Below are 12,266 nucleotides of genomic sequence, written 5' to 3'. Positions count from 1 at the left end.
GGAATTCTTCCCACGGGCAGATGAGGAAACCGAGGATGGGGATGGGACCCAGCTTCCTTGGGAAGCCCTGAGCTCCCAGCTCTCCAGGGTCCTTGTGCTTTGCTCCAGTGGCAGGCATTGTTGAAGCCCTCCAGATGGTCCCTGCCTCGGGTTTCCCACCTGGTTGCCGTGAGTCCTGGCTGCTGGCCCGGGCAGCCCAGCCCTGGAGATGTGAATGATCTGTTTCCTGGCGGGGCGCCCAGTGCCTTGTGCTTCCCTCTTGCGGCTGCCGCAGGCCCAGAGGTCTGGCTGATCTGTGAACACAGATATTAATTAGCCTTAATTAATAAATCCCTGCGGGGTGGGGGCAGTGCTGGCGGACACCCAGGCTCTGAAGGACCAGAAGCTGACTTGGGTGCCTGGTGAATGGCACTCAGGGCTGGGGTCCTGGCCGGGCCGAGGGCAGGGGGCAGGTTGGCACCACGTGCGTGGGAGGTTTTCGCCTAACACAGGGGCTTTCCGGCTCGGCCCAGGAGGCCAGGTTGCGTCGTCCCTGGGCTTCCTGCAGCTGCGGGATGGCATCTGCACCAGAGGACACCTCGCCTCACCCTGCAGGGGATGGAGCTTTGGTCCCCGGAGGTCCCTGGCCACGCGGGCTCTGCTCCTGCTTTGGCACCTGCCTAGCCCCGGGGCAGGGTGCTCTCCGCTCCCGCCTCCTACCTCATCTGTAGCAGGAGGCCATTTCTGCCTTGCAGGGTAGTGGGGAAAATTAGTGGCCCTGTGCCTTTCACGTCACATATACAGAGACTCCATGGAAGTCAGGGACTGGAGTTCAAGTCTCAGCCGCCACCGCCACCGGGGCCAACTCTGCCGCTTCCCAGGTGGGTGTGAGCCAGAAAGGGGGACTTGACCTCTCTGGGATCAGTCTCTGCGTCTGTACCATAGGACGCTCACTCCCGGAGCTCCACGGGGTTGTTACAGAGATGAAATAAAAAGAATTCCGCACGATGCTTGTAACTGTGTTGGGCTCATCGAACGTGCACAATGGAAGGTGGCTTTAATTGGGGGGAAAGGATCTTCTGTGATTGAGCTGAAGATTGAAGGCGTGGGGTGCGGGAAGGGGGATATGCCCTCCAGTAAGGGGGACCTCGCATCACACAGAGGAAATCGCACTGTAGCAGGACCGCCCAGTGGACTGGACGTTGCTTTGGGTTTTGTCTCATCAAAAGTTATGTTCAAGTCCTGCCTGTTGGGACCTGTGAAGGTGACCCTATTTGGAAAGAGGTCTTTGTAGGGGTGCCTACTATTCTAAGCCACTCCTTTTGTGATCCTATGTGACGTCAGCCCTGGGAAACCAGTACAGGCATAGGTACCTTTTCATAGTATTCCACACAGTTGCATAGTATTCCACATCACCACGGCTGGTTTCCTCATCCCTTACTGATGGATATGTGGGTGGTTTCCATTCTGCCTGGTCACCAACAAACCTGCCAGAAACATCCTGCCCCCCCCCCCAGGCATGAGGGACATTTCTTCTCACAGTCAGCCACTCTGGAGGGGACTTGACAGCAGATGGTTTGTGCATTTCATGTTTTAACACACACTGCCAAGTGGTCCCCGCTCCATGCTGTTTACTTTAACCCCCTCCAAACCAGAGTTCCCTGAGAACAGACTCCACAGTGGGTCACAGCTGCCAGCTATGATGCTGCATTTGAGTCCGGATGCTGCTTCTGAACCGGGGAGAGAGGCAGAATCTTCCTTAACCCACGCCCTGGGTTTTTGAGTCCCTCTCTGAGATGTGGGTTCCCCGAACTCAAAGGGGCTGGAGAGGTTGGGGTTGCAGCGGGAGGTGACCCCAGGAAACATGGGAAGGAGGTGCAGAAGGGAAGGGGCGAGGAAGGCTGCTTCGTGAGCGGGTTTCCACCTAGTCCCGCAGAGGGGTCTCCATGAGACCAAATGCAGCCCCCCACCCCATGAGGAGCTGGTACTCAGCCACCAGTCCCCTTCAGCCACTGGGCAAGGAGAGCGTTCGCTTTCTGGAACTTTCTACCGGCCCTGGCAGGAATCTAGCGGTCAGTGCCAGTCCTCAGGGGCTGTTCATTAGATGCTGTGGGGTCAGGTGTGGGGACATGGGTGCTGACCTTTTGGAAGAGGAGGCAGATGATCAGCAGAACAGGTAGGTCCGAGAGTGTGGGGAGAAGGGAAATGTGATCCGGTAAGGCACCGACTGCGGCATTCAGTAGGTGACTAATAAGTGTCCGTGCTTCTCTGCGGTCCGCGGGAGGAGAGCGCAGGAGTGGAGGCGCGGGGCAGTGTGGGCAGGGGCGGGAGCCGCCGGTAATGGTGGTAATGGTGCGGAAAGTAATGGGCCCTTCTCTCTGGGAGGCAGCGAGACTCTAATTAGAATGAAAATGTGGTTTAATGAGGATGGAAACGGTAATTGTGCCGGGCAGCGCTGTCCCCGCAGTCCCCCGTCCCATGGGGCACCTTCTAGGGCTCCAGTGAGCTGGGACTCGTGTGTGGAGGTGGGTGAAGATTGGTGCTGAGTGGGGGGCCTCGGTCCCACCCCACAGAGTCCCCAAGACCCCGGGTAGGGAGCCGGTCTAGGCCAACAGTGGACCCAAATGACTCTGTCATTTATCAAGTCACCTACTGTGTGCCAGGCACCGTTCTAGCCCCTTGATGAGATGCTAACTTCGGTAATCCTTAGAAGGACCCCCATTTTACAGACGAGGACACTGAGGCGCAGAGGAGCATGGTGAGAAAGGTGGATTGCAGTGGCCAGGAACTCCCTGCTGACCCCCTGGCTCAGTTTCCTGGCCGGGCCACTCATTCCTTTCAGGTCTGGTGCTATTGGAGCAGGTGGGCGTGGCTAGGTGAGATGGGCGTGGCTTGAGGGGCCATGGGGGCGTGGCTTGAGGGGCCTTGGGCGTGGCTTGAGGTGATCTGGGCGTGGCTTGAGGGGCCCTGGGCGTGGCTTGAGGAGGCTCTGGGCGTGGCTGAACAGCTCCCCTTGACTTCAGGAACGGAGGCATTAGGCAAAGCCAGGGTTCCTATGCCTGAGCTTTCTTGTCCTGAAAAGTTCTTCAGGGTTCTTCAGGTATTGGTCTGTGTGAGACTGAGGTTTATAAGCCCTCAGGGTCTCCGCTTTGCCTTCTTGAGGTACTGCAAAGAAAACACAGCCTGCAGAGAATTCTTTGTCAGAACAGAAACATTCACTGGGGTCAAGTGGGCAGTAAAAATAGATTTTCTGAACTTTCAAAAGAGGTCCCAGATCAAAGGAGATTAGATTGTTTACCACCTATGTAGCAGACAATGGGTGAGGAGCCTTAATATACCAAGAGCACTTTGAATCAATAAGAAAAAGACAAACATCTCAAGTGTGAAATTGACATAGGAGATGAATAGAGGGTTCACCAAGGAATGATAAAAAGTCAATAGACTTCTGCAAAGATGCTGTCTGACCATTTTTCAGCTAAAGAATTGTTTTGTTTTGTTTTTTGATACCAGGTATTGAACCAGGGCCTCTTAACCACCGAGCCACATCATCATCCCTTTTTAAAAAACTTTTTATTTAGAGACAAGGTGTCGCTAAGTTTCTTAGGGCCTCACTACGTTGCTGAGGTGGCCTTGAACTTGCGATCCTCCTGCCTCAGCCTCCTGAGACTTCAGTGACAGGCCTGTACCACGGTGCCCAGCTGACGAATCGCTTTTACTTGATCTCCCTAGTGGTGTGTGAAGTTCTGGGGATGTGCCCTTCAGCACAGCTGTGGGAGTGTACCTTGATACGAGTTTCCTGGGGGGCAACCTAGATATCACCATTAAACATTTTCAGGGCGTGAACTTCTGAGCCAGTAAGTTCACCTGCAGGAATTTATTTCAGGGAGACAATCTGTCCAGTGTATAGAGAGCTACAGAGAGTCAGGCGGGTGGTTAAGAGCCCCGAGTCCGACAACTAGAGTTCATCTGGTCCCCACCACCTTGGAGCTGTGTGGCCTTGTCACATGACTTCGTTTCTTGGGGACCTGATTCTCCCACGGGTACAAGGGGCCTCTCTGGAGGACACCAGGAGGTTCCGTGTGTGGAACGCTTAGTGGGCTTCCTGCCGAGCACAGACGAGGTGCTTGTTCTTGTCACCGTCATTACGAAAGAAAGCTTGAAATAAAGGAAGGGCACGGGGCTGGGGGGCTGGCCAGATGCACAGGAGAAAATGCACCCGTCAAACCTGCACGCGACACCAACCCCCCAAAGCAAAAACCACCCGAGCGCCGCGACTCCGCGTGACCTGTGCAGGGCAGTAATTGGGCAGAGCAAGAAGAAAACGGGTCGCAAACATCACAGGGAGCCACCACCTATTCTAGCGTTTTGGTCCCGCCTTAGGGGATGTTTCACATTGCAGTGGCGTCCCCCCGGGTGAGGGTGGAGACGGTTTCCCAAGGCGAGGTTTCTGGGTGCGGTGGGTCCCCACCTCTCTCTGCCTTCCTTTCTTCTGCTGCGAAGGGCGGCGGGTCCCAAAGGGGGTCGGAAACCAGGGTTGGGTACTGGGGGTCGGGTACTGGGGTGGTCTCCTCGGGTGGCTAAGAGACAGGCGGGTGCTGCCTGCCCTCTGGCTTGGTTTCACCCCATTATTGGGGTGCAGCATGAACGCGTGAGCGGGGTGTCCCATGTGCACATGTGCCGGATCGTGTGCCCAGGCTGAGTGGCGGGACCTTGGCCTCAGACCCTGGGGGCCACTCTTCGGGGGTGTCCGGGACTCACCCCTCACCGTGAAGGTGTGGTTTCTTTTTGCGCTGGGCCCAGGGCCTCTCCCCTGGCCATATTCCCGGGCGATATCTTAGAAAATCCAAGTGAGGGGAAAGGCATCGGAACCAGCCACCAGGGGGTCTGTTTCCTTTCCTGTCTTTTTTCCTCCTTGGCACAGGGGATCCGGTCCAGATGCCCTCGACCCTGAGCCTTTTAATTTTTTTTAGGACAGGGTCTTGCTAAGTTCCTGAGGCTGGTCTTGAACCTGCCATCCTCCTGCCTCCCTTGCCTTCTTCGCTCCTTTGTGGGCCGGGATGAGACTCCCGGCCTTGGGCAGCTGGGCACGTGCGCTACCCAGAGCTCCACCCCAACCCAAAGCATCAAGTGCTATTTTTAAAAAAATATTTTATTTACATTTTAGTTTTCAGCGGACACAACGTCTTTGTTGGCATGTGGTGCTGAGGATCGAACCCAGGCTGCACCCATGGCAGGCGAGCGCGCTACCGCTTGAGCCACATCCCCAGCCCCAGCTATTTTTTTTTTAATTTAATTTATTTTGGTGCCAGGAATTAAACCAAAATTAATCAGTGGCACTTAACCACTGAGCCACATCTCAGCCTGCTGTTTTATATATATATATATATATATATATATATTAGAGACAAAGTCTCACTGAGTTGCTTAGCACCTCACTTTTGCTGAGGCTGGCTTTGAACTCGTGACCCTCCTGCCTCAGCCTCCCAAGCTGCTGGGATTATAGGTGTGCGTCACCGCGTCCGGCCAAGCATCAAGTATTTTTTAGATCTGACTCCAACTTGTGGGACTGAAGCTCTCTCCTCCACTCAATCCTGGGGCACATTTTCTTGTGTTTGTGCAGTTAACGTGTCTGCCTGCATGGGTGCACAGGCACATGTGTGTCCCTGGGTGTGAACACCCTGTGTCTGCATGGTTCCATGTGCGGCATTGTGTAGGTATAGATGCAAACACCTGTGTGTATGCATTCCTCTCCACGCACCACGCGTAGGCAAGCGTGTGCGCCTGTGCCACTCGCACAGAGAAGCGTCCAGAAAGACAACCTTAGACCATTCATTGCACTTCCTTCCAGGAGGGGAGGACTCAGGTATCCGCCTCTCCTCTCTGTGTTTACCCTGGCACTAGGGTCTGGATATTTATGTCCCCCAAATGTCTTTTTGTACTGGGGGTGGGTCCCAGGGCTTCGTGCACTGAGCTACGTCCCCAGCCCCTTCCCAAAATAGGTTTAAGCCTGATCCCTAATGCAATAAGATTAGGAAGTGGGGTCTTCAGGATGGTTACATGGTGAGGTTTTGCCTTCAGAAATAAGACTGGTTCTTTTTCTTTCTTTCTTTCTTTCTTTCTTTCTTTCTTTCTTTCTCCTTCCTTCCTTCCTTCCTTCCTTCCTTCCTTCCTTCCTTCCTTCCTTCCTTCCTTTCTTCCTTTCCAGTGCAGGGGGTGGAACCCAGGGGGTTTCACACAGGCTAGGCAAGTGCTCTACCACTGAGCCATGCCCCAGCCCCCCATAGGTACTCATGCTGGAGACCCCAGAGCGTGCAGTGAGAAGGTGCCACCTGTGTGCAATAGCCCCCAGACACCACCTCTGCTGGGCCCTTGATCTGGGACTTCCCAGTCTCCAGAACCGTGAGCCACAACCTTCTGCTACTTGTAAGTCACCCCACCTGTGGTAAGTTGTCTTAGCAGCCTGAATGGACAGCGACACCTGGCACTCCCATCTTGTGACCAGAAAAAAAGAATGCCATTTCCACTGTGGAAAGAAGGTTCTGGGTCAGAGTGTCCTTCAAGGACAGGGCTAGGCAAGTCCTCAAGTCCACTGATGGTCAAAAATGGACAGGGTTTGCTGAGCGTTTCTCTGGGGACAGGGAACCGTGCCGAACGTTTTCCATGCAGATGTCTTTGTTCTCTGTCCACAACTGCATCCGCCACAGCACGTGGATAGTTCTGAATGAGTTTTTGTTGAAAGAATGAGTGAGCGCATAAAGGAATGAGCACCATCTCAGGACCTGGGATGGCTGCGGTGGACAGGTGGGTGGTTTTTTTTTTGTTTTGTTTTTTGTACCAGGGTTGAACCCAGGGGCACTCCACCACTGAGCCACATCCTCAGCCCTATTTTGTTATTTCATTTAGAGACAGGGTCTCACTGAGTTGCTCAGGGCCTCGTTTTTGCTGAGGCTGGCTTTGAACTCGAGATCCTCCTGCCTCAGCCTCCCAAGCCACTGGGATTACAGGCGTGCACCATTGTTTGACTTTTTCCTCTGCTTCCCCCCCCCCCAATGCCTTTCCTGATGGTCCTCAAGTGTTTACTCCTTGTTATTTAAAGGGCAGCTTACCCTCACCTCCTCCAAGAAGCCCTCCAATGGCACCAGCCCATCACCCCATTTCAGTTCTGCCAAGAGCCTGCTTCTTGTTTCTTCACTCATCTCCCCGCGGAGGACGGAGCTCGTCTTTCATATCCACCCTGCACACGCAGCTCCTGGCCCGTAGTAGGTGCTCAATAAACATTTATAGAGCATGTGAATGAGACCCGCACCCCCACTGCACATGAGGAGATTGAAGCTCACGGGCTCAGAGTCACCTGCTCAAGGTCGTAGTGCCTTTTCAGGTGGTGGCACAGGATTTGAACCCTGGCTCTTTCTGCCACAGCTGGTGACAGGAACTGAGTGACGCTCAAGTCCACTCCCTGCAGGGGAGGCTGGAAAAAATAGCTTCAGTTTGTCAAGTACCGACTGTATGCACCAGAGGGCCACCAAGGCAGTGCCCTGTGCCTGGATTCTACAGCTCACACATGGGACATGGTCTGTATAGTGGGGTGAACTGTGGCCCCCAAAATGATGTGTCCAAGTCCCAACCCCTGGGACCTGTGAATGTGACCTTATCTGGAGACAGGATCCCCGGGGAGGATATTGAGATGAGATCATCCTGGAGCGTGTGGGTACTAAATCCAATGACAAATGTCCTTATCGGAGACAGAAGAGGAGAAAACAGACCCTTGCAGAAGAGAAGTCCGTGTGAAGACTGGGGCAGCCACTGCCGTGTGGCAGGACCCAGCCAATAACTGCCTGGAGTCCCAGAAGCTGGAAGAGGAAGGAATAGATTCTCCTCCCATGGAGGGAGTGTGGCCCTACCCACACCTTCTCCAGAACTGCCAGAGAAGCTGCGCGTGGAGGTGCACACCTGTGATCTCAGCAACTCAGGAGGCTGAGGCCGGAGGATCGAAAGGTCGAGGCCAGCTTGAGCAATTTATGGAGACCTACTCTCAAAATAAAATGGAAAAAGGGCTGGGGATGTAGCTCTTTCAGCACTGCATGAAAAAGAAAAACCTGAGAGAATAAGTCTCTGTTGCTTTAAGCTTCCCAGTTTGTGGTCCTTTGTTACAGCAGCCTCGGGAAACTCATACAATCTATTTGCTACATTTTCTCCTAAGTGTTGTCAAACATACAGAAAGGTTGAAAGAACTGGCCGGCGAGAAACACGGTCTTAGTCTGTTTTCTTTTCTTTCTTCTCCACACCCCAACCTTTTTTGGTGGTGCTGGGGTGGAACCCAGGGCCTTGCGCATGCCAGGCAGGTGCTCCACCCCTCGGCCACATGTTTCCATCACCTGCAATATCTTCGTGCTTGAAGCTAAGTGCCGTTATAAAACAGTCGAAGTGTTAAAGAAAAATTAAAATGTTTCTGAAGTAAAGTTTGCAGTAAGCTAAGGTTAATGAACTCATTTTGTTTTGGTGCTGGGGATGGAACCAGGGCTTTGCTCATGCTAAGCACGTGCTCTGTCCCTGAGCTGCACCCTCGGCCTGCTAAGATTAATTTATTCTCAAAGAAAAATATTTCTTAAATATTTCAATGTAGCCTGAATGTGTAAACAGCGTTCATAAAGTCTGTGGTAGTGCTCTAGAGCGCCCTTGGCCTTCACGTTCAGGTGCCCCACAGACTCACCCAGAGCACGTTCCAGGCCCTTTCTGGAAAGTGCCCTAAAAAGGTGTGCGATTTTTTTATCTTTTTGGGAGGGTGGAGGGTACCAGGGATTGAACTCAGGGGCCCTGGACCACTGAGCCACGTCCCCAGCCCTATTTTGTATTTTATTTAGAGACAGGGTCTCACTGAGTTGCTGCGGCTGAGGCTGGCTTTGAACTCGAGATCCTCCTGCCTCAGCCTCCTGAACCCGCACAGCTGGGATTTACAGGTGGAGTGCGACGGCACCCTGCGTTTTTTTTCTTTTATATAATACTTTATGGTACGTTTCTGTGTTCAGCTATGTTAAGAGACATGAATACCTGTCACCGTGTCACCTGCAGTATTCAGTACAGCTGTCTAGGGGGTGTGGGGACGGAGCCTGGGTGTGGAGCAGGCTGGACCCCTGGGGGTGTGCTCAGTACTGGCTGAAATTGCCTCAGGGATGATGGGTGGACAAATGGACACCGGTTGGTGCACACCTGCCATCCCCGCTCCTGGGGAGGCCGAGGCAGGAGGATTATAAATTCAAGGCCAGCCCGAGCAACTTTGCAAGCCCCTGTCTCCAAGCAAAATCGATCAACCCAGTAAAAAGGGCGTGAGAGTCGGGCGCCCGGGAAGTGGCCCAGTGGAGCACCAGCCTAGGGAGCCCAGGTCCTGCCCTGCACAGCCCAGGCCACCGCTGGCCTGCCCGGTGCCCCTGCAGCTTCAGGGACAGCGGGATCTCGGTCACCTGGGACTAGAGGAGGGGGACTTGCAGGGAGAGGGACCGGAGCCAGGCGCGGGCTGCGGCGCAGGCTCCACCCGCTCGGGTCCCCTCCGGGGCTGGGCTGGCGGGAAGGGGCCGGGCTGCCCGGCAGGCGGGAGGGAGCCCGGGTGTCTGCTATCGACCGCAGGGGCCTGGACGGCGTGGGAAAGCTTTCAGATCCACCAGCCTGTCCCCGCACCCGCCCTGCGCAGGGCAGAGGACCCGTGTCCCCTCCTCTCACTCCTGTCCACCCAGTACCCTGGACACAGCCACGTGGCTGCTCACCTGGCCACCGCCTGCTGCTGGATCACTGTCCCTGGACCTTCAGGGACCGGTCACTGCCCGGTAAGTCCCAGCCTGAAGGCGAGGGGTACGCACTGGCCCCGCCCCACTAAGGCAGGGGACAGCCTCCCCTCCCCCTCCCTCCCGCCGCCCGACAGGAGTGGCCGTCCTTGGGGCGGGGGCATGTGGTCAGGACCCCCAGGGGACGCCCAACCTGCACACGGAGTTGAACCACATACAGCCTGTCCTCTTCTGTACATTCATGGCTCTGATAAAGCGTCCATGAAGGGCCAGCGCAGCTCAGTGGGAGAAGGCCTGCCCTCCATCCCCAGGCCCTGGGTTCCATCCCCAGCCCCGAAAAGCAGTTTAATTTATCAGTCAGGCACTTAGAGGTTCACAACAATACCTCGTAATAAAATAGAACAAAAATAACAACATATTGTAACAAAGCATGAAATTAGTCTTTCTCAAAATATCTTACCATATTGTACCCACTTTTCCTTTTCTTGTGGTGATGGGAGGTGATACAATGTCTATGTGGTAAGAGGAAGTGGAATGAATGATACAGGGGGTTGTGGTGCAGCATTAGGCTACTCCATAAGGGCTCCGTGATCAGGCCACAGTCCAATCCCATCACCGAGATAAGTACTGTGTGACTAATGGGAGGGTGGTATATACAGTGTGGACACTCTGGACAAAAGGAGGATTCCTGTTCCAGGGAGGATGGAGTAAGATGATGTGAGAATGGCCTACAACTTCAACCGTATGAATTGCTTATTTCTAGAAATTTCCATTTAATATTTTCAGACTGCTAATGATCTGTGAATCTGTGGAAAGTGAACCCTCGGGTAAGGGGGAACTACTTTATTCCAGTGTCCATCACACTAGGTTGGTTTAGCCTTTGGGAAAATTTCCCACAAATACCATCACAGCGTGGCCCTTTGGATCCGTGGGATTTCACTCAGCGCCGTGCATTCTGAGGTTTATCTCTGGTGCATGAATCGGTCATTTGTTCCTCTTTGATGCCGAGGAGCATCCCATGGTCTGGATGGGACTACACTGCTTTACCGGTTTCCCTGTCGACATTTGGATTGTTTCTGTTTTCTGGCAACAACAAATATATCTGCTGGGAGCGTTTACCTAAGAGCCTGCGTGGACCTGTTTCCACTTCTCCTGGGTGGACGCTCATCAAGGACTTGGAGAGAGGTGGGGCAGGCGCGCACCTTTACCCGCGCCCCTCACCCTGTGGTGGGGATGTGTCCTGATAAACCTGCTGTAGGCGGGAAATGTCTTAAGTCCAAGCTGGGCCAGGGGCTCCTGCCTGTGGTCCAGCCACCAGGAGGATGAGGCAGGAGGGTTGCTTTAACCCAGGAGTTCAAGGCCAGTCGGACAACGTAGTGAAACTCTGTCTCAGAAAAGGGAAAGAAGAAGAGGAGGAGGAGGAAGAGGAGGAGGAGGAAGAGGAGAAGAAGAAGAAGAGAAGAGAAAGAGAACAAGAGGAGGAGGAGGAAGGGGAAGGGGAAGGGAAAAGTGTAAGAAAGGGGGAAAATTGTAAATGCAGTTACTCTTCCTAACCTCCTTACCCTCCAGCTTCAACCACACGCACACTGTGGCTGTCAGTGTTTCCTTTCTGACCCCTGTGGTCAGCTGAGCCGCAGCTCTTGCCTCTACCCAACACCACAATAGAGCATCATACTAAATATTGCTGGCAGTGGAAAAGGACCAAATTCAAAATTCCAAGTATGGTTTCTACTGAAGGTGCCTCCCTTTTGCACCTTCATAAATATAAAAAAATATGCATAAGTCAAATGCTTATAAGTTAGAAACTTTCTGTATTTTAAAAATGGGCAAACTGTTTCCCCAAGCGATTCTACCGTTCTTTTGTGCCAACTGACAGTGTAAAGTTCCAGTTCCTCCACATCTTGTCAACACTTGTTATTGTCAGCCTCTGGTTTTAGCCACGTTGGTGGCCGTGGTCCAGACCGCTGGCATCATCCTTGACCCTCTGCTTCTGCCCTGCCCTTTACAGTTTCTATCTTCCCTCAGAAACCACACATCTATGTTTTGTCTTGAACGCTTCCCTTTTTAACTTATAGAAATTATTCACTGACATGCAAAGTAGAGAAAACAGTGCAAAAACCCCACGTAGTCCCATGGCCCAGCTTGGAGGACCAGCCACATTCTGCCCATCTTGTTAAAAAATAACGCAGTGTGTTATAAAGCCAATTCAAGGTATCCTATGATTTCATTAGGTATCGTAGGAATCGTTTTCTTTATAAATCAGATGGCATTGGGTGTTGGCTGAGAATGCACAATTGTTCAGGGGTTTCTCATAGTTTCAGAAAAAATTTCAGCGGACTTACCATTGCCTCAGGAGGTGTTTCTGCCTTCCTGTCTACCCCTTCCCCTTCCATAGTCCCTGTTTTAGCCACATTGTCCTCCTTCTTGCCTGACCATACACTGAACTTGCTCCTGCCCCAGGGCCTTTGCATTTGCTGATTCCTCTGCCTGGAATGTTTTCCCTGTGAGAGG

At 53.2% G+C, this 12,266-nt stretch overlaps 1 long non-coding RNA gene across 1 annotated transcript; it reads right to left on the bottom strand.

The window, feature by feature from the left end:
- Positions 1–160: 160 nt before the first annotated feature.
- On the bottom strand, positions 161–2,279 carry LOC144369609 (uncharacterized). The gene is made up of 3 exons (XR_013429400.1): positions 2,121–2,279; positions 1,353–1,480; positions 161–293 (listed from the first exon to the last, which is right to left on the bottom strand). It is a non-coding gene; the product is annotated as an uncharacterized LOC144369609 (long non-coding RNA).
- Positions 2,280–12,266: the final 9,987 nt, after the last annotated feature.

This window comes from Ictidomys tridecemlineatus, chromosome 2 (genome assembly GCF_052094955.1).
Source record: "Ictidomys tridecemlineatus isolate mIctTri1 chromosome 2, mIctTri1.hap1, whole genome shotgun sequence".
NCBI lineage: Eukaryota > Metazoa > Chordata > Mammalia > Rodentia > Sciuridae > Ictidomys > Ictidomys tridecemlineatus.
Note: the sequence above shows the minus strand (reverse complement) of the source record. Positions and strands in the feature narration are given on the sequence as shown.